The sequence below is a fragment of the Equus asinus genome, chromosome 11 (genome assembly GCF_041296235.1).
Source record: "Equus asinus isolate D_3611 breed Donkey chromosome 11, EquAss-T2T_v2, whole genome shotgun sequence".
NCBI lineage: Eukaryota > Metazoa > Chordata > Mammalia > Perissodactyla > Equidae > Equus > Equus asinus.
The window spans coordinates 80,248,931-80,276,523 of NC_091800.1; the positions used below are offsets into that span (position 1 = coordinate 80,248,931).

General features: G+C 39.8%; 1 protein-coding gene across 3 annotated transcripts in view; it reads left to right on the forward strand.

The window, feature by feature from the left end:
- MYO16 (myosin XVI) overlaps positions 1–27,593 on the forward strand; it is a 599,178-nt gene that overhangs the window by 74,925 nt on the left and 496,660 nt on the right. The window contains exon 1 of one of the 3 annotated variants that reach the window (XM_070520139.1): positions 9,883–10,000. The exons of the other annotated variants lie outside the window; for them this stretch is intronic. The gene's annotated coding sequence lies outside the window, so the exon portion shown is untranslated. Of the gene's footprint in view, positions 1–9,882; positions 10,001–27,593 lie in introns of those variants that run through there. 3 annotated transcript variants of the gene reach the window in all.

The following is a 27,593-nucleotide window of genomic DNA, read 5'->3' on the forward strand; positions in this document are numbered from 1 at the left end:
ATTACATTTAAGAAATGAAATATTATATACTTACATATGTGATATATGCATAAAACACACGTGCATACCAATATATCCCAGATGTGTAAGAAGGGACTATTAGAAAAATTAATTGATAGTAAATGAATAAAGAACAATAGATTAGAATTAAATTAAAATTAACAAGAGAAGTTTATAAATGCTCATTTTACTTTGAAAGTGAGGAAACAACCTTTTTTCTTATGAAATCTCCTTATTTAGCTATTTAAAAAATTTTTCTTTTTAGAAATTATTTTCATCTTTATAACATTTTAAATTAAAAAATATTATTAGAAAATGAGCTGGGCACCATTAAAGCTCTATTTGGCAGGCTGAGAGAGGCTTGAGACATTGATTTATCCAAAGAAACACAGCAAGTAGATCTGGATGCATGCAGTGTGATTCTCAATTCCCCCCCTAGAAATAAATTCAAAATTGCAAATGTTCTCTTTCAATACAACACCCAGATAATTCTGTCTGCTCTTTTTTAGGGCATAGTAATTATATAACCAATGAATTAAAGTCCTTCTTGAGGCTGTCAGTTATCAGGGCAGAGTGGTAATTCACCACCATAAATTAGCAAACAATGTTCTGTTAGAACGGCTACTCGTGTTTCAAAATTTTATACATTTTGAACTGAACAGCAAGTTTTAGCAACATAGTTAGATACCTTATTCTATAGATTAGGAATAGGATTTTAGTTAAGGTTTAAAAGGTGTGCTTCATGAAGGAGTATAAAATGAAGTTAGAATTTGCTAATTTTTGGTACCACTGAGAACAAGGGTTCATATGTAATTTTTGTCCACCATGCAACACTATACCCATATAATCAATTTTTCACATTAGGATTCTGCTTGAACGTGGAAATGACTTCCCCTAGCACCTGAATCTATTTCTAAAACACCAGGTTATTATAGCCATATAAGCAAATGTGTTCTAACAAGAGCTGAAAGTCCTGACATCCCTGTGAGCAATGGTTAGCATCCAGGCCATAAGTTAACCTTTGCAGAAGAAGACAAATTCTTCTGAATATAGCACATTTGTTTCTAAAATAATAATTTAAATAAATTCAAGTGTACTGCAGAGTATCTGGAAAACGAAGAAAACGTCTAAAGAAGGAAATATGTATTTTTTAAATGGCCTGCAATGCCGTCACTCCGGAATAACGACCTTTAAAACCCTTCTTCAGGGCTCACATATTGTGCACATATATTAAGTTGACATGGTGGCAGTCACCTTGTATATGGAATTTTGTGTGTGCCTTCTGCTTCTCAGGGTATCAAATGCAACCTACTCAAAGTTCCATGTCTTGAAAGGAAGGCTACCTGTGTGTTACAATCACCACTTCGCTTGTTTGGGGAGGGGAAGATCTCCTAATTTGTACTTTGACAAATGTGGCTATTTTCCCGGCTGTACTGATCACAGAGATTGTGCAGACGTGCACCATTGCTTGCTCAATGTTAAATAGAGGAGTTAGTACAGAAAGTGACATAGTAAAATATGGTTTGTTCTGCAGCGTTTGGTAGCAGGAGCAGACTTCCATACATTTGTTAGAAAGTTATAAAAAAACGATACAAAGCAAAACAGAAATCAGAGAGAAAAACATACTGAAGAAAAAAGAAAAAGAGAGGAGCATTCCTCCTTCCAAAACAACAAAAACGCCCCCCACAGCTAGAAAGGTCTTTATAACAAGAGCAAGGTTCAAGAAGATACTGAGTTAGGAAGATGTTTTTATGGTAGTCATGAATTACATTTGCAAATAGTTCCACTTCAACTCTTCCACACCCAAGGCAGGACTGTAGTTTGTAGGCCTTTCTTGGTTGAGTGGCACCATGTGATGAGTTTGGGCAAATGAGATGAGAGAGAAAGTGTTAAACGTCTTTTCCAGGGCATGTCACTCACTTGTGGTGTGAGGCTTGGGCACTCTTTTTCCTCCCAAACAGTGACTGGCAGTGCTCAAGAATAAGCTGCATAGTGACCCCCTGCTTACTTCTGATGGGCATGTCACATAGAAGACAAATAAACTTTGGTTGTTTTCCAGCCAGTGAGATTCGGGGTTGATTTCATCACAGCGTGATTTAGCCCATTCTTACTCGTAAAATGATTTAGTGTTTATGGATTTTGTGGATGACATTTTGGAATGGATATTGACTAAATGTGTACTCTTCCATGTTTTATCATGGAAAAGACATTAGAAAGGTGTTTCAAGGGCTAAGACAGTGGCAGGAACGGTGAAGCCAAGAAGAGCGGTAGACTGGGTGAAAACTACAGTTACCACACACCTCAGGTTTGGGAGACAGCCTGATTGTAGCTGTTGTCCTTGTGTAATTACCAATAGCAAGCTCTCCCTCTCAATGGTCCTGGTCTGGATGATGAATTATGTCTCAGGTTTACAAAAACCTCATGTCGACTTCTTTATCCTTGCCTTTTCCTGTTGAAAAAATTGTGTGATTTGTTTACTGTCATTAACTTGATTAATATGCTTGGCACACTTTCCTATTAGTATTTTACTTTTCACATTTTATTGTGCTGTGTCTCTCAATTTACTAGCTGTTGCTGTTTTCCTTCATGCACTGTTTCTTTTCTTCTGGATTATCATAGAGCAGTATGTCTTCAGCTCCTTACTTTACACCATCTGGTAATAAGCAGAGTAAAATTTATTATTTCATGAAATTGTTGCAGTGAAACTTATTATTTCATAAAATAGTTATTAGTTTAGCCACTAATCACTGTAACAACAAAGCAAATGCCAATATAGAATTGTCTTCCATCCGAAAAAGCAAATGACACCCAATATTAATCATTTAAGCTTTTTCAAAGTATTTTCTAGGGTCTAGGTCTGACTATATATATTGAACATCTCAGTCTTTCTTTTCTTTTTTAAATTTTTACCCAGAAACTGCATCTATCTATTTTTAAAAATTTAGAAGTCATTCCAAGTGTTTTCTGAAATCATGACTCGGGAAAATTGGGGAAAATTTGGAGAGAATAATCCAAATACAGTCCTATACTATAGACTTGAAAATGGGGTTATGAATTATGAATTATATATATAAAAATATATATAATTATATATATAAATTATGAATTTATTCAGATTAACTTCTCAAGTTCAAATTTCTTCAGTGTAATTCTCTCAAATGCACTTTATTCCTTAACTCTGTACCTTTATTTCTAAATGTCTATAATGACTATCTATGGGAGTAACTATTTCATAATCTATATTATTCCCATTCTAAAGAAATTATCAAACACCTACAGTCATATTGATGAGAAACTTTTCTGTTCCTTAAGAGAAATATCAAAAAGCCTGTGTTTTCTAAATAGTCTATTTTTAGCATACACTAAATTACCAGCATATTTTTTCTGATGCATGCTAAGAAAAAAATGTAAACATTCCATTTAAAAGCATTATATATTTTCACAAAGAGCTGCAAAATCTGAGTCTTACACAGTGGTTCTCAACCCTTGCCATGCACTGGAATTACCTCAGAAGTTTTTAAAGAATAGTAATGCCTGGTTTCACCCCCGAAAAGTCGTATTTAATTGGTTGGCATCTAGCATTGGTGTAATTTTGAAAGTTCCCCAGGTGATTCTAATGAGTAATCAGTGTGGAGAAACTGATCCAGTTTTAGTGGATCCTAAACTTTGGTGTGCACACATTTTGGGTTGAATTGTGTCCCCAAGAAGATATGTTGAAGTCGTAACCGCTGGTACCTGTGAATGTGACCTTATTTGGAAATCGGGTTTTTAGATGTAATTAGTTCAGGTGAGATCATGCTGGAAGAGGGTGGCCCCTAATCCAATGATTAGTGTCCTTATAAGAAGAGGGACATTTGGACACAGACACACACAGAGAGGAAAACACTGTGTGTCAACATAGAGACGGAGGAGACCCAAAAGTGAGAAGGCCATGTGCAGATGGAGGTGGAGTTTGGAGCGATGCGTCTACCACCCAAGGAACACCAAGGATGGACCACCACGCCAGAAACCAGAAGATGTGAGGAAGCGTTCTCCTCAGAGCCCTCAGAGGCAGCATAACCCTGCGGACACCTAGATTTCAGATTTGTGGCCTCCAGTACAGTGAGAATAAATTTCTGTTGTAGGCCACCCGGTTACAGCCGCTCTAGGAAACTGATACAGTGTATTATGGTCATTGGTTGAATTTATTAAAAATCAAGAGTTTCAGTCCCTACTCTAAGGGCGCTTAAACTGAATCTGGTGTGGCTCATGGGGTGCTGAACTTTTGACTTAGTTCCCTAGTCTCTTGCAGTCTGTGGGCCAGCTGCGTTGACATCACCTGGGGCTTGTTGGGAAAGCAGTCTGAGGTCCTGAACCAGATCCCCGGAATCCGGTCTGTGTTTGAACAGGACCCCCGCGTGATGCCTGCGCATGCTGCAGTTTGAGAAGCCTTTCCTTGAGGGGATATGAGGCAGGAGCCTGGTGGCTGTGGCCAGGAAAATAGCTTTTAACGTGAGCTTCAGTCTTCCGTGAAGTTTGGTTAGTTGTTAAGAACAGAAGTTTTTTTCCTAAACAAAAAGGAAGAACATCCAGTAACTGCAAACGTAGTTGAAAATTGAGTTCACCGGAAACTATTGATCCACTTGCTTTTTAAAAGAAAGAAAAATCTGGCTTCAGGTTCATAAATGGTTAATGTCTCCCTCCTTTCACTTTGAGTGCTAGGCTATTTTTTTTTTTCTTTTTCACTTTTAGCGTACAGTCAATGGCCTTTCACAATGATTGGAAGGAAACATACAACAAAACCAATTTCATGACTTCTTTCTCCTGACAATACTGGACAATGTGCTTTAGAGAAAAAGAGTATTTGGATTTGGGTTTTACTGCTGTTGAGGCTTCGTTTGTATGTTAACCGCTTTTTCTTTGTTCTTCTTTGTGCTTTTCACTGTGTAAATGACCTACTTTGAAGTTTCAAATAAAAAGAAGTTAAATAGGCTTTTATTTGGCTCTTGATTCTGTCTTTTTCTAGCAAATTTGGAAAAGGTCCTGACTTTGAGTATGACATGGCTGAGTGTAGAAAAGAAAAGACAGAGCTTATCCTGTCTTCTCTCCTTTTACTGGTATGCTCACGAGAACGTTTCTAGCTCTAAGGGAAAGCAGCAAACTTGCCAATATTTGCACTCTATGAATGGAGGCATTTGAGTTAAAAAAAAATATAAAAATTAAGAAAGAAAATATGTTTACCCGCTTTTTGAGACATAACAAATTTTTTTTTTTTTTAAAGATTTTATTTTTTCCTTTTTCTCCCCAAAGCCCCCCGGTACATAGTTGTGTATTCTTCGTTGTGAGTTCTTCCAGTTGTGGCATGTGGGACGCTGCCTCAGCGTGGTCTGATGAGCAGTGCCATGTCCGCGCCCAGGATTCGAACCAACGAAACACTGGGCCGCCTGCAGCGGAGCGCGCGAACTTAACCACTCGGCCATGGGGCCAGGCCCAAGACATAACAAATTTTTAAGGGAGCACATCTCGTGTGTGTGTGTGTGTGTCCGTGTAGTTAGCTATTGTAGGGGAGGAAAAATAATTTTCCCCTCCCACCTCGCCAAGCTCTTAGCTGAGATCCCTGTAATAACAGACAGATTAACAAGAGAAAAACAAGCAGAGGTTTATTAACATGTACACCCCATGTATATACAGGGGATACCCAAGGGAAAATCAGTGACTCCCTGAGGGGGTTTATGGTTCAGGATTAAATGCCTGATAATGGGGAAAGGGGAAGGGAGATGAGGCCTCTCAGGGGAGAGTAAATGATTTTTAGGAAAGATGAATTGGCCCTTAGAAGATAGATGAGATGTCTGATAGTTTGTGACAAAGTGCATCTGGGTGTGGTGTCCACTTCTAGCCTCCTCTCCTGTCCTCTCATCTCCTCTCCTCTCCACCTCTGGGGGTGGGGAGACTGACGACACTGAGTTCCTTTTAGGGGCTCCATCTGGGCAGAAGAGAGGAGTGCAGAGAAATGCTCTCCGTGCATCTGCTGTTTTCCACGTGCCTTCAGCTCAAACCAATCAGCACAGGGAAGTGGCACATTTTGGGGTGGCATGTCCTGAATTCCCACAGTCATATTTTGGGGTGGCCCATTCTGCTACACTGTACTACATAGGATTCAGTCTACAATGCTTTGTTAGCTGCATAGGGTTATTCTCAATAGGGTTTGATGGCAAAGGTGGTTTTTTAAATAACGAAACAAAGTATGCTGCTGTTGAAAGTGAAGATTTTTATATAATTATTTGTTTGCTTGAATTTGTGAGTCATTGTACTGTTTTCCAGAAGAAATAATAACTATAGTTCCTTCAAAATAAAATATTCCTCTCTCCATAGAGTTAGGCTTAAGCTGAACTAGTCTGATGATCCCTCTGTTGCTAGTTCTGGTGAACGTGGATGGAGTACAACAGCTTTCACCTTGTACCAAGGAAATTCATACTTATACTATCATTTCAATGTTATCTAATAGGGTCATATTTTCTCCCTTGAAACCTATGAGTACGTGAAGAGTGGTTAAGTAGGGGTGAACATAATGCTTACGAGATGGACTGACAAGTAAAATAAATTAGAATATTCAAGGAACTCTTTTAGAGGAATTTAAGGTCAAAATGTAAGTTTTAATGCTGGTATTATTTAAGCTGGATGACAGATGCAGGAGGAGTGCTGGCCTTGGGTTATCCAACAGAACAGAGAGTGCTGGTAAATGGTTCTGGGAATAAGTTACCTGGGACCAGAGCTACAGGGACAGGCATGAGCTGCTACTTAGAATGCACGGTTTCCTTACTCTGGACACGTCAAGACATTGTTAATGACAGAATGTACAATCTGTTCTTTACAATCTGAAGCCTTGCGGATAAATAGTTTTCCTATGAGGAATACAGACGGTGGCATGTTTTGACCTATGACGCTGGGAAGTTGTTACCTGGAACACTGGACAAACGTGGACTGGACTAGCTAGTGAGGGAGTTGACATCTCCAGCCCCAGACCCTGCCTTCCTCAGACCCTACCTGTGAATCTACTAACTCAGCCCCAGAGATCAGGGCTCGCCACTGCCCCCCAAACACCTGTGATGCAGTCGCACTGAGAATTTTACTGCAGGGGGATGTCTGCTGGGCTCACATGGTTCCTAAGTGCTGGACAGCGAGTTGGGCCTCCTGTCCAGTAGAAGTACCTCACGCCCCTTACCCTCTGAGAAGACTGAAGTACCCCTGCCATCCAGGAGCTGCCTGGCATGCACAGCTTGGCTGTGCTGTTATTCTACTGAACATAAACGATTTTGCCAAGCACCGACGTGAGACACTCTGTCTATGGTGCATCAGGACAAAAATGAGATCCCTCCGTTATCCTCTATGATTACAGGCAAAAACATGAACGTTATTCAAGCTGCAGAAATTAACAAACGTCCCCCATGCTGGTCAACATAAGTGACACTCAGATCAATTACAGCTTGAGCCTTGCTCCCATCTTTCCTCTTAAGACAGAAGATTTATTGACACCCAGTAATAGAATTAACTGGCCCTGGTTGTCTAGTGGTTAAGACTCAACTCTCTCACCACCCCCGCCAGGGTGTGGTTTTGGTCAGGGAACCGCACCACCTGTCTGTCAGTTGTCATACTGTAGTGGCTGTGTGTTGCTGTGATGCTGGAAACTATGCCACCTCTCAAATGCCAGCAAGGTCACCCATGGTGGACAGGTTTCAGCAGAGCTTTCAGACTAGGTCAGACTAGGAAGAAGGACCTGGCCACCCCTTCCGAAAAAAATTGGCCATGAAAACCCCGTGAATAGAAGTGCCAGCAGGTGGGAGGATGGTGCAGAAAGACAGGGCAGGAGTCCACTCCGCTGTCCTCAGGGTCGCCAAGAGTCAGAATCCACTCAAGGGCACTAACAGTCGTAGAATTAACCCAGTGTCCTGACATCATCTGATCCAAACCTCTGCTTAATGGAACCCACTCCAAATTACCTGATGCCCAAGTCCTGTAATAAGTCCATTTTATGCAGATGGCCCACAGTTCCACGGGGTATGTATTCTCCCTCTCTGCAGTGAGTGAGTTATCAAACTCATTCAGCTTTAGGAGCGTTCCTGGGGATCTTGCCTGGAGAACATTGACATTCTCTTCCCACCTGTTTCCCCTACCCTCTGACTAATTAAGCCACTTTTTGAATCCCAGCTGGTTTTTTCTGCTCTAGCCAGCCACTCTCTCCTCCCTAGCCAGGTGATTAGTGCTCTGCCGTCTTTTGACAAATTGGAATCCATTGGAATCTGTACACCGGAGCATTGGCTCCGATTTACCTGTCCTGGAATTCCTCGTTATCTGTCCCCTTGATGGGACACTTGGGTGCTGAACACTTCAGACGGCTCTGGAACACTGTGCAGACACCTGTCTTATATGCTTTGGCACAATCCTTGTCACTGGATTAGTTCTCTTAGGCTCCCCCAGCTCTGTGTTGCTGAGCAAATGGTAGGTCGGGTACCATCACCTGCCTGATAGGTGACAGTTGTGAGCTCCGCATAGGCGGAGCATAGGCTCCAAGCATAGGCGGCATGGGATCCCTGTGCTGGGAAGGAGGTTGGACCCAGAATGAGTGAGTGCCCTTCTAAACCAAAATTTCTGTGATATAAAGACTCACAGAAGTTGAGGAAGAGGAATATTTTCTTGCTTCTTTATGATCAGTTATGGATTTCTTTTGCTGAAAGGTAACTAACGACAGTGACTTCTGGATTATATATATCAAAAAATAATTTATTCCTTTTCATACTTTGAACTCTTTTGAATATATTCGATCTATATATTTCATGGGTATTTTGATTGCCTGAGTATTTCTGAAATAGAAATTTCAAAATCTTGGCTTCTCTTGAGAATTTGCTCTTCCTGTACATTTCGTCTCTCCTTTTTAATAAACTCTAATTGTTTTAGACGTACATATTTATTCCTTCGAGTGACCAGTTCACAGAAGCCTGGACTGTCAGATCGGAAAATCATAGTTCACATTGCCTTTTGCTTCAGTTTTTCATGGGAATATTAGGCTTGTTTAATTCATTCCACAAAATTGGATTAACGGAATCAGGTCACATCTCCCCAGCCCCACATGACTAGGAAAAAGTCTGGATCTGATGTGTGTTACGTGGGCACAACTTAGAGCTTCTTCGTGAGATTTTTTTTTTTTAAGTTTCCTCAAAAACAGTTTTGAATATTACATGAGGCTAGGTTCCCTGGCGATGAGGACAGCCACTGCGGTTAAGGTGGTGACATTCGTTCTTTAGAGTCAGACTAGTCCCGTCTCTAATAACAGCGACTGGCTGCTCCCCACAGACACTCGCCAGCCTTTCGGCACGCTCATCACTAGGCTGCCAGAGTCCCTCTCCACCTGCTGGGCAGTGTTTTGACACAAAACAAGGACTTGGCCCTAAGCAGCCTCTGATCCCTCAATAAATAAAGCTGCTGACTGTCACACCTCCTCGTCCTTCTCCCTGCTCCCCTCCGGTTCTTTCTCTGTGACATGTCTTATTGGTAAACCTTTAACTTTATTTATTGCATTGATGGTGATGTTCATCTTGCCGGCTACTTTGAGTGTTTGTAGAGATAAAAAGTAGTGCACCACTCATGGTTCTTTACAAACTCCAGTCTCGAATTTCTTTTTCATACCTCAAGCAGACTTAAGACTTTCCTTCTTGTTAATTAAAGAGCTGCATTATAGTCGTGAAAGAACAGTGACCAACTGCCGTGCCACTGAATTGGGGGCTGCCGTTAGGTCAACCTGGGCTGCTTTGTTTTCTGGAATGACTTTTTTTGAAAAGTCAGGCTTTGACTTACAGGAATCGGCCCCATTAGCTGCCTGGGGGAAGGTGGGGGAGGGGGAAGAATTCTCCCACACGAGGGACGGCTGAGAGTGGACCAGATCTGCATGCGGAGGCTGAGGAAAGGCAGAGGAGAGCTTTCTAAAGGGTGTATTTTCCTTCTGGTCGAGCCTCTCATCCACACTGTGGTAAGTGGGTCAGCTCTAGTTCACTCTTCCGTTTAGGAGGGGAGGGAAAACCCGTGCAGAATTAACCCTGCACTTTCCACAAGCAAATTTTAACTCTCTTAACTTTAGAATGTGTTTATTTCACTACCAGACTTTTTTCTTTGTTTTGCTTTTTGTTTTCGTCTCTGTTTTTGCTTTTGCTTTTGGATAGTTAGAGTCAGCTCAGTTTAATGCAGTCATTCTCCTTAAAAATCTTAGCTCTAAAACTAAAAGGAATTGATTCTGAATTCTGAAAGTCTTCCTGGGGGAACCATACATTAAAAAAAGGAAATATTGGCAAAGTTTTGAAAGACAAAGAAGGAAAGAAGGTGATTTTTCTCAGTTACATGTGCTGTAGCAGATTCTCATGTGTCACCTATGGTTGAAGCTCCTAGTGGAAAACAGTTACTTATCTTCTTTGAGGGCATGTAAACATACATTTGAAATGCCTCTATAGTGTATATAATATAACCTGAAAGTGCACACATCTTTCTTTGTTTTCACAAAACATGGTGTATTTTTTGTAGGATCATTGTATCTACATTGTCTGAATTTTTCAGCCTTGACAACAACTTTAAAAAAAAGTAATAGCCACCATTTATTAATGCTTCCTATATGCCGAGCACTGTTAGTCCTTGAAATGCATTATCTCATTACATATAGGACTTACAGCAAACCCATGAGTTAGGCATTTTTGTTACTTCCTTAATTGTATTAAAGTGGTACATACCATAGTCAAAATAAACCAAATGATACTGAAGAGATCTTAATAAAAATCTATAATCTCTCACCCCATAGCTGTCTTCATCTGGTTTTGCAGCCCAGAGGCAACTATATTTATTTGTTTTTAGTTCTTTAGGGAGTTACCTCCAGATTCCTAACAATATGCCAATAGTGCAATTATTTCATTTGGACATTGTCTATTGATGTCTTCCCGTCATGGATAAGGATTTAGTTCATCCTGCACCTTCGTTCATCCCTTCCTCCATCTCCCTTTCACTCCTTCAGTTGAATATACATGCACTGTTATTTTTAGTTTCTCTCCTGGTCAGTCACCTTTGTAAGCTCAAAAAGCATAGCTAACTCTGTATTTATTGTTCTTTCGACCATAAATGGTATTTCTTAACGCTCCATTTTATCAAATTCAGCTTTGGCTCTCTCAGCCTTTCCCCTGCTGTCATTCTCTCCTCCACCTTCTGATCTCTATCAGTGGTACCTTCATTTTGAGCAGTGCAAAGCATTTGAAACTGCTGAGGTGCGATTGCTTTTAGCCTACAAAAATGGCAGTTTCATATGCTCTCGGTCAAGGTGGATAAAATTACATTGAATTTCATAACCATTGTTAAGTGTTCCATATCTATGGGATGGTTTTAAAGTGGAAAACCAATTATTATTATTTCTATTCTTATGACTGTATAAATGTGTTTAGAAACAGGGATGCAGAGTGAAGAAGATGTCCCTTCTTTCTAGCCCTTTACCTTCTTGACCTTAGAATGGATTCTCCTTCTGACCAGCCCACCATTTCCTTGTCCAGAGACACAGCTGCTCCACCTCCGAAAACACCAGGCATTTAGTCAATACCGCTGTTAGCGCCGGCAGGGCCAGTCAGCAGCACTTTGGAGAGACCTGCGTTAGTGAGAGAAATGAGAAAGAGGGCAGTGATCAACATCAGCGTTACTTTTATTGATTGATTCTGCAGATATTTATTGAGTACCTATCATGTGCCAGACACTGTGTGATAGGGTAAAGAATGAATCAGACTCAGACCCCTGACTTCAAGGAGCTGACAGTCTCATGTTAGTATTTTGTGGCACCCTACAAAAAACCTGAAAGAATCCGGTTTTTGTTGCTGGACCAGCTATTTCACAGAAAAAAAAATGGTTTTAATGGTGAAATAGAAATGGACAAATATGTGTTTGTTTCTGATGTGATCTGAAGAGATACTTAGGATCTCCATTCACACTATTTTTCTCACTGGCACCTAAGACTGTGTTGTTGGCCCAACTTGTACTCTGCCTTGAGAACAAACTCCCTGAATATGAACAACTGGAATATTGAACAAAATTCCCTGTGGTTTATTTACTCCTCATGTGGGCATTTCCTTTTCATAAATACCTTGGGAAAACAATGAAGGTTGTGCTCATTTAGACTATTAATTTGTAACCCAAGTGTCAGTTAGAGGTCACAGTCCACTTATATCTAAAACAGAGATACATTATGTGGAAGAGCATCTAACGCATAGTCAGTGCTCAATAAGTGTGTTTGGAATCAGTGAGTGAATAAAATTAACTGAAACCCCACTCAATGTAAAAAGTCAAATGCCTTCCTTGAAATTTCTGTGAATTCCCGAGGGGCTAAAATGTTTATGGTTCCTTTTGGCTCCTGACACCATTTAGTAAAATTTTCTAATTGTCTCACAAAACCATCCATGTTTTTCCAGTTTTGTGTTGGGAGAGTTCAGAAATGAAATGAGGCTCTTTCTTCGATTTTTCAAACCCTTGTTCATAATGAAAGAAAAGTCAACCAAAGAATATCCGGTTGTGATGATAGCAGACTTTATTCAAAATTGGGGAAGTTTTCTCAGTTTCTATCCATTTGCATAGTCTCTATCTAGATGTGCTCCCAGGACCTATTTTTACAAACAAAATTATTCAACTGAACAGTCAGCACCTCTCTAATTACTCCTATTTACCCTAATTCTTGACTTTTTAAGACTACATTTTCTAGTACTCTGATTCTAATGCAAAATTTTTGACAACATTGCCCTGAGAGAGAGTGACGTGGGGGCTTGATGAACGGAAGCTGCTCGCGAGTTTTTCATTATGTCAGAGCTCTGATATTTACCGATCTTTGACATTGGTTAACTTGCTGAACTTCTCCCAGCTTCAGCCTCCTCCTCTGAAATGTAGGTGATTATAACATTTTACCAGCCTCCTAGAGTTGTGTGCATAATGCGTGTAAGGTGCACAGAACAGTGTCTAGCACCTGGTGAGCAGCCAAGAGCTTTCTTTTGTCAACCTCGTATTATTCGTATTCCTCTGTGGACGCTTATACACTGAGAAGACTGTGTCTGTTGAAGTTCCATCGATCATCTTTAGAAATTTTTGCACTACAAAATTTAGTACATTTAAAAATAGTTCTCTAGGAGGGAATAAGGAGCAAAACTGAAAACCTAAATGTGAATAGTGGAGAAAAAATGGCCCATTAGACTTACTGTCGTATGGGACCATTTGACTTTCTGTTAAAGATTCGAGCACTTTGAAGTGAAAATACTTTGAAACTTAGCAACCGCCGTATCCACTGCAGTGCTGTCTTTCTCCTTCATTTTACAGTTGCTGTGGGGCATTTAGTGCATGTAGCCATGACAGTCTCTGATGGTGAAATCACTCTTGCCTTAAATGCTGGCTGTTTAGTCATTTTACTATGGTTTTTATAAGTAATGCACTTTTCTCAATTTTATATTTTCCATCAGGTCTTGTTAAAAGTGGATGTTTTTTGACAATTGGGTAACTAGCTATAACACATTTTTCATCGTGAATAGAGACAGCAAAAAACTGTAATACGAGGTCCTTTTTACTTGAGTGGTTCTTAGACGACTTTGAACTCAGTGTGTAGGGTGTTTTGACCCACATAAAAACCTTACCAAAAAAAGAACACTTTTCTGAGAGGAAGGTCAGAGAGAATTGGGAATGTGTGCTTCCATTCAACACACCTTTCCCTTTGGAGCTGTGTGTCCCAGGGAGCATACAACGGAATAAGCTTTTGAAACTAGTATTTGATGGGCTTTGACTGTGTTGTGAGAAGTGAAAAATTAGAAAGCTTCCTAAAACCCAAGTTAGAGAATTTTCTGCTATTGATTGTAGCTACATGCCATCCTAAGAGTAAATTATTTAAACTTCCAATAGCTTCCATCTCAAAAGACTTTTCTTTTTCAAATGAGAAGGGACATCATTTTTTGTCACATGTATAGGAAACAAAGGAGAAAAAAATAATTCTTTCCTATTTAGAGAACTGTAAATCATGTGCTCAACCAAAACTTAGTTTGAGGATTAGTCTTTTTTGTTAATAATGATAATACAATAATTTTTTCAAGTTTTGAGATGATTCTATTCTCTTCTGTATAGTATGCTTTTGGAGATTGTGTACCAGAGAAATTGTGAGACATTCCTAAGGGCCCACAGGCCAAGAACACATTCTCCTGCATCCCAGACTGTGGCCCCACTCCCTCAGCTCTGCCCTGAGTCTGTCCTTTGTGTTTCCCACACTATTTAGAGTAATTCAAGGTAGAAATTAGGCTAACACTGCTAAGGGTTTGGTTACTTGGACTTTAAAATCATTTTGAGAAAATGTGACTTTTTAATTTGTGGTCTTGATCCTTCCTACCCACACAGACATTCAACATTTTATCAATGTCTTTAAGATGTCTACGTCTTTCAAGCCTAGTTATACTTTTATTAACTCTCACCTCTCTGATGTACTTTTTGGTAGTGATTTCATATATAATTGTAATCTTGAAACACTATGTTTAGATTTTAAGATGTTTAGAGTTTTGATGTGTTTGGGCAACAATTTAATTTCCCCCAATCAAGAATATTTTACAAAAACCAAAATAGTCATAGAACATGTCACTAATAAGTTGAAACATTAAATGGTCCCCAAATCTGAATAAAACTTATGTGCTACATTGTAATTTAGACCTAGAGTCTAGCTTTGAGAAATCATTCTGTCTTGACTTTGCAATACTAAGTGAAGGCCATGTTATAAATGGATGGTTTGGTCCTATATTATTCTAGAGAATACTGAGGAATATTTTTTCCAGAAAATAATTCAGTATCTTTACAAGAACTTTTATTTTTAAACCACCACCAATGGAATCCATTTTCCATTTCTCCTTCTGGAACCTTCTCTTGTTGACTGAAAAATTTCTGCTGAATTTGTGGGCAAACCTAAAGAGAATGTATTCAGGTGTGGAAAAATCATACTCTCAATTGAGGGAACCCTGCAAAAGATAGAACTTGGAAGAATTTCCAGTTTTCATTTTCTTCTGTATTTCAAACAGCAAGGAAAGCCCTGATTAACTAGAACTTGGTTTGAAAATGAAAGAAAGGATCTACAGAAAACATCTGTCAATGAGAATTTAGAATCTAAAACAAATTATAAACGATTTATCCCTATTTAAGAGGATATATTCTAAGAGGATATTGTGCAATATCATGAAACATCTTGCCTAAAAACTAGCTGAGACAATTAGATCTGGTGTGTGCCCTGACGACTGGGGCTGAAGGGGAAGGGAGGAACAGCCAATTTCGCTAATTACGGAAAATCCTAGACATATTTACATCATCATAAAATGTTGTAATCAATCCGTGAAGCATTAAATGGACTGTTTTTCCTACTAGGGATAGTGCATGTGTTCTGAATTGCTAATTGGCTCTGAGATTAGTTATATTTTATTTCTAAATTGAGCCAAGGGTGGCAAAAATTCATGGTCCTAATCTATAATAATATTCTTTCATTTAATATACATCTTGGAGGTTATTTTTTGTGACTTTAGATATCGAATCTTTGATCTGAAATATTTGAATGAGTGACAGTGACTTCTATTGATGTTTGGATTGGTAATGTCTTTAAATCGAAATTGAAACTTTTTATCATTCTTCACTTTCAAATCAAGATAACACTTAAAGATGGTTTGATTGATGTCTGGCTGGATGAATGCATTTGGAATGCCCCAGCAGAACAATGCACTGTTGAAACATGCGATCCATGTATAAACATTTGTTTATCCAGCAGTTGTCAGTGGACTGTTCTGTGGGGAACAAACCATATCCGGTGGTAGTAATAGGGTTCTGGTTGAAAGCAAAGCCTTTGTATTAGTTACATGTTATTCTCCTGTCATAGTTACATATATAGTACACGTATAATCTCATGTCATAGTTACACATTAATCTCATTTCTTAAAAGACTGACTCATTGACGCAGTATAGACTCCTGTGAAAGAATTATACCTTGGAGCTAAATATGGCTCTGCGGGCCAAGAACCTATTTTTCTAAGGAGCCTGTCTTAGTAATATACAGAAGAATGTTTCCTTTTGATTATCTAACAGGACTACTCCTCATCTGACTTACTCTATGTGGAGAAAAAAATCTCTTACTGCCCACAGTGTTCTAAGATCTCTCTGATAGAGGGCTGATCCCCAGACTCCAAGGTGTTGGTGTGGAAAGAAAGGAAGCCCTACACCCTGGCTGTTGCCCATGGAAGTTTGGGACTGAACGCAGCCTGCTCCCAAGTCCCCCAGCGCTGGTCAACATTGCGATGGGATCGCACAGCCCGTGACCCTCTTTCGTCCTTTATAGCTCCCATGCTTCTGCCAGACTGAAACTCCTGGCTCTTCTCACGTGGGCTTTGCCCTGTTCTTCTCTCCTCTGCCTTTCCCCACACTTTCCTGATCTTAAAGCGCTCTTCCTCAACTCAATCTCAGAATGTCTAAAAGCAGCCCATTTTTGAAGTAGGCGCTGTAAACATCCTTAAGCTTTCCTTGACTTTCTCAGCTGGTCAGGATCTCTTTCCCACAGCACTTTGTAATTCGAGCGTTCGATAATTATCACTTTCAGTTTTGCAGATTTCTGGAAACTCTGATGTTAGTTTCCATTACTGGTCTGGAAGGTTCGCATTAACATTTTTTTGGTCATGTAAGGCAGCTTAAGGCAGTGTTTAAACATGACCTTGTATTTACTGAGATACATTAGATGCCTATTACCAAGTATTTGCAGTTCCTGCCTGATTGGCCTCCAACCTCCAGCGTCAGCTCCCACTGCAGCCACATTGGTATTTTTTCAGCTCATCCATCAATAATTTGTTGCTACCCTTGCTGCCTCATGGACGGCCCATGCCTTACACAGTGCCTAGGAATTCCTGCCCCACCTGACACCTGTGCATCATGCATGACTCATCTTGAATCCACTTCTCATCCCAAACTGGCCAGAACCCTGCCCCGCTGCCATCAAATTATGCTTGTTCTGTGCTTTTCTTTCATATTATCCTATTCCTGACTTTCATAGCACTTTTCACAAATTTTGTCTACATACATACATATCTGTGAATAACCTGAATAAACCTTGAACCATTTGCTCACTTTGTGCAGGCAATGACATTTAAAAAACTACACCCCCGTACCCAAAATCAGTGTGAGCAATGTAATCAGCGTAGGACATTCTGTATCTTCATCTATGGAAGGACATTGAAAGGGACCCACTGTGTGGCCCCTGGCACACTGCCCACAACCCCTGGTCCTTACTGCGTCATTTTGTCGATTTTCCCAGAAAGCAGGTTCAGTTCCTCTCACTTGCCGGACAGCACAAACCTCGCCACGAGCCAGCCCGCGAGCTGTCTCTGACCTCGCTGGTCTTGAACATTCAGACTCACTCTGCCTCTCAGACTCTCCTTTGTTTCTTCTTTCCTTTGTCTACTGGAACTTCCCTCGATAGCGGATTCTTCCTCCTTCCTTCTGTGGCCTTCTCCAGGGGTCCACCCACCAGGCCTGCCCATTCTTCTGATTCTGCAATATAACCAGCTGAGGCGGTGGGCTCTTCACTGGAGAGAAAGTGCTCGAAGTGGGTACAAAGCCAGAGGGGGCTCAGAGCAAGGAAAGATGGCTGGGACGGCTCTCTGGCCATTGTGTGACCCCCGGGGCTTAATGCCTGTCATGGCACGAGACCGCGGGCCCCACCAGGGCAGGGGCCACTTCTGTTTGGTCACTGGCACATACCCTGGTGGTGCTGGGCCCGCAGCAGATGCTCAGTGGTGTCAGCTGAATACATATATGAAGGAGCAACTTTGGAGAGTCATTAAGCTGGTGAGGAAATGTAGTACCAAACTGAAAACACTAGAGGGAGTTCAGAGAAGGACGTTAACACAATGACTACAGCAGAAGTCAAGTTTCAGCTGTTTGCTAGGAGGGAAATTTCACTTCTCCCTCCTTGTCTTAAATTTAAAAGAAAATATATGGTATGAAATCAGAACTGAAGCTGATACACATGCTGTTCTGTTTCTGATACAGGCTATGATGATCCCTACCATCTGTGGAAAAAAATGTAGGAATGCTGGTGGACATTCTAAGAAGATAAATACTCATTTAAGTAGAATTCTCATGAAATTGCACTCTATCGTTAAATAGATGGGCTAGAACTAACAGCACTAATAGGAATCTGAAATGAAAGAATGATAGCCGCATGAAGGAATACTGGGGAGAAAAATATTGTGTTGAAGAGAAAGCTGCATTGTCTGCCAGAAAGTTGTATATATTAAATACAAATAAAGTCAAATACAAAGTGTAATGCATAAAATATATGGGAGAAGTAGGAAATGACAGTATGAGCAGAAGGAAGTTCATGTGAGGCTCTAGGACAGACTGCTATACCTGAAAGAGGTCTCCAGGGGTTACTCTCTGACCTTGAACAATGACCTCTCTAGGCATTGTTTCTTCATCTGTAAAATGGAGGTCATAATAGTGTGTGTTTCACAGGGATTTGGGGAGGATTAAAGGAGTAGATGCACATGAAAGTCTTAACATGGGCACTGGCACCTGTGTAGTAAGAGTGTAATGTACGTTCCAACTCTTGGGTGGTATCGGATAGAGGCCTTTATGCTAAAGTGCCAAATTTACTGACGTTTTCCTGCTTCAGCCTTTTCCTCTGTTTGGACTCCCTTTGAATGATTATGCTGTGCTAGAATTTTTTTTCTTGGACTATTCCTCAAAATTTTGGGGACTGTGAGTGTTTTGCGGGGAAGAGTCCTCTTACCATGTTTGCAATCCTCCTGCATGTTGGCCCGTCTGGTGGAATAGACAGATAAGGCCCCAGCAGTGGTTTATGAACCAGCGGACGGAGCAGTAGTGTCTAAGGAAGATTTCAAATGTGTATGGAAAGATGTTGATGGAGTGCTCTCTGTTGAAATTGTGTAAACATTTAAGTTTCAGCTGCATTCACATTGCAGTTCACAGTAAATCCTCCTTTTTATATTTGCTTCACTCCTGGCTTCCGAACTGTTGGATCTGGCAGAGGGTCTGATAAGCAAATGGCTGAGCACTATCCTCACAGGGGACAGGTCACCTTGAAGCAGAAGGAAGGAGAAAAGCTGAGAGAATTGAGTGGACAGAATTGGAGGATGGTTAGGAAAAGAGGCATTTGGCTTTTCTTTCACCTTGAATGTGTTAGAGTATTTTTTTTTTTCTCCAGATAAATAAAGCTCTGTTGGAAGTTCATTTCCCGACGCTTCAGTAAAAAATTAAGTTGACTCATTTTAATAAAAAAGATGAGAGGAAAGCTGTCTGTGGCACAAAAGCCATAATGTTTTGAATGATGAATTCTTACATGAACTTTAAAAATTAAAGATAGCCATTAGATATCACATATGTCATTTTGAAAATGATGTCATATCTTCTGTCTAAATTTGAAAGAAGTATCATTTCAATGATATAAAGGTCCATGTAATTTAGCTATCCATAAGTAAAAGTGAGTCCGCATAAAATGTAAGAAGGCATTGGCTTAGAGCCTTCTAGTTTCAAAGGCCTGGGTGGTGGAACTTATCTATTGTTTTCATCTGCATTAAATGACAGAAAAGGGAGAAAAAAAAGACCATAAAAAGCACCTATTCAATGAATCAAATTAGTCATTAAAAAATTCTAAGTTGGAAGTCACATTGAAACAAATGGAAAAGGAATTAATTTGGAACTACTAGAAAAATGACATGTAGCCAGTATTGGATTGAGTTCAATTTAAAATCAGAACAACTTTTATGTTTTACCATCTGCTTCATAAAGTGCCTTGTAAAATTTGAATACTACAATCTTTAGAGATTCCCATATGAGGAAGGCTTTTTTTAAGGCCATTTAAAGAACATAAAACTAGAATAAATAGTGTTGCTGCTTGTCCAGGAATTGGGTTGGTAATTAGTGATTACTGAAAAGAGAAGTTGCATCTGTGATTTAGGGCCTCAACTATTCCATTTGAACTTCTGCCTCACAGAAGTCCAGCAAATGGGCTTCTGTGCCATGTAACAGATGAGCTGATGGAAGCTCAGAGAAGGCAAGCAAATGGCCGTACTCATCTCACCTGGACATTGTGCAGAGCTCAAATGGAAACCCACCACTCTAATCTGCTGGTTTTAGGCATAACACTTATTAAACAAAATGGGCAAGAGGCATGAAACAGAAATTATCTTTTCCTGCCAAATTTTCATGTTCTAGTTATATGTTAAGATGAGTGAGATAGAAGGCAGGTGACGTGCTGATAAAGTATATCCTTTAATTTCTACATGTACACACGCATGTGTGTGCATCTTTGTAGAGATTTTAATCAACTCTATGTATGAAGTGATAGATGCTAAGATCATCCCTACACCACATAGAGGGAAGCTCAGAGGAAGGGCCCTCATCTATCAGCTGTGAGGCAGTGAGCTTGGTGGGGTGGGCAGAGCAGGGGCAGAGGCTGATCCCTGACAGCTCTTTCTCCAGTTACATTCTCACCTCCCCCTTTCAGATTGTGGGAAATGAAATAAAGTGATACCCATTTCCTATTCTTGCTCTCCTCTTAGTAGACCCTCCCTCTCCTGCTGAATGAGAAAAGAAACCAAGAAAAGTTAGATCTTATTTAACAAGGTCTTGAAATTAAACTAGGATGCAATTATGTAGAGAAGTAGCCAGGATGAGGAGAGGGGATTACTCCAACACAGACTCTGAGACTCTGAAGCAAGAAATAGCACTGCAAATTTGAAGGTGATATAGTATTTAGGTAGTGGAGCTGAGATGAAGAGCACAACAAATAAACTGGACTGAAGTTGTAAAATAAGGTTTATAGCTTAGAAAGGTGGATTGGTTATGGACACACATAAGGTCAGGAGAGCAATTTGGACACATTGTCTGAGGATGGCTGAAGTTCAATTGAATTTGATGAAAATGTGAAAATACTTGTTTTTGGCTTTTTCTGAATATAGTAGAACATATTTGCATGTCTGGGAAAATCTACATAATCTTTCTGGATTTGACATTCTGCCTGTAAAAACATTGGAAATATGTAAATGAGTGATTGCATCCAAATGTGCCCTCATTTCTGGATATGCTTGAGACATTCTAAAATTCGTCTTCACTCCTTCCGTCTCTTGACATCCAATTAGTTAACATGTCTGCTGCTTATGCTCATGTAAGTTAGCTTTAATGGGTGACAATCTACCCTGGAAATTTAGTGTTGTAACAGAAGAGGAGGAACACTTCCCAAATCATTCTGTGCAGCCAGTAGTTCCCTAATAGCAGAACCAGAGAAAGACATCCCAAGAAAGCTATACACAAATGCCCCTTCTGAATATACAATGAAAAGGAGCCAATAAAATATTAGCAAACCAAATTCAGAAACATATAAAAAGAATTAGGCACCATGCCCAAGTGGATTTATTCCAGGAATGCAAGGTTGGTTTAATGTGAAAATCAATCAATTTAACAACATATTAATGAAACAGATGACAAAGACCATATGATTATCTCAATAGACTCAGGAAAAAATTTGACAAAATCCAACAACTTCTCATGATAAACTTAATTAACTGGGAATAAAAGGAAATTTTCTCAACCTGATAAAGTGCATCTGGGGGAGTGGGGAGGCACAGCTAAAATCTTACATAATGGTGAAAGACTGAAAGCTTTACCCCTAAGATCAGGAAAAAAGACAAGGATGACTGCTGTCATCACTTTAATTCAATAATGTACTGGAGGTTCTAGCCAGGGCAATTATGAAGAAAATGAAATAGAAAGGATTGAGATTTCAAAGAAAGATGTAAAATGATTTACTCTGATAACATGATCTCACGTATAGAAAATCCTAAGGAATCCACACATAAATATTTGACTAATATCCTAAATAAAATAGAAATGCATTCTGTGTTTACGGATTGAAAGACTTAATTTTGGAAATATGGCAAAGATCCCCAAACTGGTCTACAGAGTAAATGCAATTCTTATTAAAATTACAGCTGGCCTTTTTGCATAAATTGATAATCTGAGCTTAAAATTTATATGTCAATATGTGGAACTCAGAGTAACCAAAACAATCTTAAAGAAGAAGAAACAAATTATAAGATTGACGCTTCCCAATTTCGAAATTACTACAAAGCTACAGTAATCAAGACAGTATGATACTGGCTAAGGCTAGATATATAGATCAATGGAATAGAATTCAGAATCCAGAAATAAACCCTTACATTTACGATGAGTCAATTTTGACCAAGGTGTCAAGATCATCCACTGGGGAATCAGTAAGCTTTTCAGCAGGTGGTGTTGACACAACGGAATATCCACCAGTAAAAGAAGGAAATGGGACCCATACTTCACATAAACACAAAATTAACTTAAAATTGATCATAGACCTAAATGTAAGAGCTACAACTATAAAATTCTTAGCAAGAATCATAGGAGTAAATCTCTGTGACCTCTGGTTAGGAGTAGGCAATAATTTCTTGGATACAACAAAATAAAAGATAAATTACGTCAAAATTAATATCTGTGTCTTAGAAGGGATATTACCAAGACAATGAAAATACAACCCACGGAATGGCTGATATATTTGCAAATTATATATCTGATGAGGGATTTTTCTCCAAAATTTATAAGGTACTCTTGTAACTAAACAATAAAAATAAAAACAACCCAATTAAAAAATGGGCAAAGAGGGGCTGGCCCCGTGGCCGAGTGGTTAAGTTCGCACGCTCCGCTGCAGGCGGCCCAGTGTTTCGTTGGTTCGAATCCTGGGCATGGACATGGCACTGCTCATCAGGCCACGCTGAGGCAGCGTCCCACATGCCACAACTAGAAGGACCCACAACGAAGAATACACAACTATGTACTGGGGGGCTTTGGGGAGAAAAAGGAAAAAAATAAAATCTTTAAAAAAAAAAAATGGGCAAAGAACTTAGACATTTCTCCAAATAAGATATACAAGTGATTAATAAGCACATGAAAAGATGCTCAACATCATTAAAAATTAAAGAAATGTGCATCAAAACTACAATGAGATACATTTCACATCCACTAGGGTAGTTAAAATCAAAAAGTCAGACAATCAGACATTATCAAGTCTTGGCGAAGATGTCAAGAAACTGGAACTCTAATAGGCTGCTGATAGCATTATCAAATGGTGCACCCATTTTGGAAAACAGTTTGCTAATTCTGTAAAATTTTAAATGTAAGTTTTATATTTATGACTCAGAAATTCTGCGCCTAGGTATATTCCCAAGAGAATTTAAAATATATGTCCCCACAAAACTTGTGCATAAATATTCATAGCAACATTATTTATAATAGCAAAAAAGTGTAAACAATCCAAATATCCATCAATTGAAATAGATAAACAGTTGTGGTATATACATACAATGGAGTTATTATTCCACCAGAAAAAAGAATGAAGTATTGATCCTTGAGACAAAAATGTATGAACTTTGCAGATATTTAGCTAAGTGAAACACGTCAGACACAAAAGGCCATGTGTGGTGTGATTCCATTTATGAAATGTCCAGAATTGGCAAATCCAAAGAGACGGAATAGATTACTGTTTGCCAGAGGCATTCAGATTGTTCTTCGTCTAGTTGTTTAGTTTCCAAACAAATTCATTTACAACTATCTTCCTCCATATTGGACAATCTGTTATTATAAAAATAAAGCATGCACTTCCCTCCTTCCTGCCCTTTTTATACCGTTCCGCAATCTGGACTTCCTTGTCCATTTTCTTTGCTCAGCTCAAATGCAGTTCTTTATATCTCTAATTAGAATGAATCAGACTCTCTTCAGTGCCCTCTTAGCACTGCATAAAGCACTTTATTTAGCAGAAACAGTTGTGCCAAATTTAGCTAATGATTTTCATGTCCACCGTCCTTCCCCGGAGAAACTTTTAGGTACTTAAGGATGAGACTCATGCGGTTTTGTTCAGCGTCTTATCCAAGTTAGCCTTTAAGGAAAAGATTTTTCTTGTACTAGTCCTTTAATAACTATTTATTAAATTGAATATTTACGGAGAAACAGGTTCAAATGAAAATTGAATATGGAATATGATGTGGGGTCAGTGAGCGAGGAGTCGAAAGAAAGATTCCTTGGACTCTCAAGGTCTGGCAATAGTGCTCTTTTATTTAGAGAATAGTGTGGAATAGCATGGGGACAGGACCCATGGGCAGTCAGAGCTGCTGCTGGCATGGGGACAGGACCCATGGGCAGGCAGAGCTGGTGAGGGCATGTTGCTGCTGCAAACATGGGTGGAGAGTAAGGCTAAATTTAAGGCATAGGTATGTGAGTTATCTCTTTACAAGACAAAGGAAAGAATATGTAAAAAGAGTTGTTAAAATGGCATCAGTACCGGTAGGGTCTGGTTATTGGGTGGTCCTATAACTTTTATTTATTTATTTATGTTTTGTTAAAGATTTTACTTTTTTCCTTTTTCTCCCCAAAGCTCCCCGGTACATAGTTGTATATTCTTCATTGTGGGTCCTTCTAGTTGCGGCATGTGGGATGCTGCCTCAGCGTGGTTTGATGAGCAGTGCCATGTCGGCACCCAGGATTCAAACCAACGAAACACTGGGCCACCTGCAGCAGAGCACGCAAACTTAACCACTCGGCCACGGGACCAGCCCCCCTATAACTTTTAGATAAGAATCAAACCGGATTGAGTAAATGGCAGAAGTCACCCCTTAAATATTACCTTCAGCTAAAGACAAAGGAGGATGTTGGAGGGAGGGGGATCAGTTACATGAGGTTGCCAGACAGTAACCAACTTAAGTCCTTGCCTGCCCCATTAAGAGTTTCCAGAGATAAGGCCCATCCTGCCTTCCTCCTGGTGCAGAGAGGGTGGCATCTTTACAGATGGAGATTTCCCTTACAAATGTAAATGTTTCCCAACGAAGGGCAGGCAAGCTCTGAGGGCAAGCTCCTCAGAGTTGCTTTTATTAAAAGTAACCAGCCCCCTTCTCATCTGCAGTTTTAAAAGTAACCAGCCTAAAATAATCCTCATTAGAATAGACATTAAGAAGAAAACCTGCTCACTTTCTCTGTATTTTGTGTCTAAGTAAAACCAGTTATCAGGCATTCAGAACAAAATGAAATGTTTTGAACGAACTGCAATGCCAGTTTGTCCTGGGGATTCTGATTTCCTCTCTGTTTTCATATATGGTTTTGATAGTTGACAAAACAACGGATAGCATCTATTCCATTTTCTGTTTTAGCTCAATCTTAGCCATTTGGTGTTGGGTCATATGATGATAATGACTTGAGAATCCAACCCTAGGCAGCTGTCCTTTTTCTCTTGTTCTTATATAAACCAATCTGTCAGTGAGTTAAGCTAGAGATTCTTCTCTCTGCCCCTGAAGCCACATGTGGTTCTAGAAAATTATGAATTTCTTTGTGCAGGATCTGAATTCTTTACTTGCTGCTCTAAGCAGATTAAATGTCATTATTTTAGGAATTATTGTTGTTTTGAGAAAATTATCAGAATCCATCAGTAACTCAATGCGAGGAAAAAATGTAGAAAGAAAGAGCTGTGAAGACCTGTCTTTTATCTCCTTGTATCGTAATTGGATATGGAAATACAGGAAAATGTCAGAGGAAGGATAAAATATTTCTTCACTGAACTTATTATTAATAAAACACCACTACTGTTTTATATCTTAATTGTATACCATATGTAAGTTATTTTATTAATGCATTGATTAAACAACCATGTGCCAGGCCATAAGGATTCAAAGATAAATAAAGCTAAGGTTGGGATCATAGCTTAGTGGAGCAAAAATAAGAAATCTAAAACGTGCAATGCACAAAGGGAATAGGTATGATCTAATATAAGAAGACTAAACGGGAAATACTTCTCCCACCTTCCACCTTTTTGATGTCTATTATTTCCTCCTGTTGTGCACTTGTGACATCTCCACTTCTAAGATTTGGTTCTGGGGCACTTTTTTCTCTGATTGACACACTGTCCCTTGCTGATCTTACTCACACCCATGGCTTTCATATCTATAATACTGTGATTTATAATGAGAAATATAGATTTGATCTTCATCCTTATTTCTGGCACAGAACTCCTAAAACACTTGGAATTTCCTAAACAAGGAAAGCCATCAAGCTGTCTTTTGTTATGTTAATTAGGTGACTTTTAGATAGCATCTGAGGATGGGGCCTGGTTGCCAAAGGAACCAACCTTGTGATTAGAGGGTTGACTCTTTCAGTGGCACCCTGATTTCCGGAGAGTAGGGAGGGACTGTAGGTTGAATCAATCACCAATCGCTAATGATCTAATCAATCATGCCTATGTAATGAAGCCTCCATATACACCCAAAAGGATGGGGTTTGGAGAGCTTCCAGGTTGGTGAACACCTGGAGATTTGGGGAGAGTGGCAGCTCAGACAGAGCATGGAAGCTCTGCGCCCTTTCCCCATACCTGGCCCTATGCATCTTATCTATCTGGCTGTTCCTGGGTTTTATCCTTTCATAATAAACTGGTGATCTGTAAGTAGAATGTTTCTCTGAGTTCTGTGAGCAGCTTTAGCAAATTAATTGACTCCTAGGAGGGGGTAGCGGGAACTCCTGACTTATAGTTAGTTGGTCAGATGCGCAAGGGACCAACCTGGGCTTGTGATTGGGGTCTGAAGTGGCGGGGGTCAGGGGAGAGGGAAGCAATATTTTAAGACTAAGCCCTTAACTTGTGGAGTCTGACACTATCTCTGAGTAGATAGTGTCCAAATTGAGTTGAATTGAGTTGAACGATAGGCCACCCAGCCGGTGCCTGGAGAACGGCTTGATGTTGGGGGAGAACTTCCCCCTGAACTGACACACACGTTGGAATTGGGTGCAGAATCCCAAAGAACATCCACAGAGTCGTGCATCGATGGGGATATGCTCTGAGAAACGCGTTGTTAGGCGATTTTGTCTTTGCAGTAATATCGTAGAGTGTGTTTGTGTCAGAACACTACACTCAAATCTAGATGGTATAGCCTACTAGACACGTAGACGATACGGTACTAACTTTATGGGACTGCCGTCTATGTGGTCCCTTGGTGACCAAAATGTTCTTATACAGCACGTGACTGTAAACTACTGATTCCAAATGCCCATTGCCAACCCAGGCAGCCCTCCTAAGAGCTGTGTAGATCTAAATAACTCATTCCCTGCTGGAGCGCTTGCCTGGGAGTTCAAGAAGCAGCCCTGAAACTGACCATCTCTGAAACTGACATCCTGCTCGTATCTGTGGCCCTCAACCGGATCCTCAAAGGGTCCCAGGCAGGCGTGATGATCTTGTCTTCTGTAGTCTCCCCAGCCCACTGCCAATGGATCCACCCCAAATTCTGTAAAATCCACCCTCTTGGTAGATTTGAGGCTGCTTAATTTCCTCCTTTTTTAAAAAAATTATTAAAAATCCAGGAAAAGATATAGTTTAGTTTTCCCTGTACGGAAATTTATATTAATTTATGTCATTACATTCCTTAATGTGCTCTTCTGTGCACTGAATCTTATTGAATAAGATAGTTTTTTCACTAACTTTTTTGATGAAG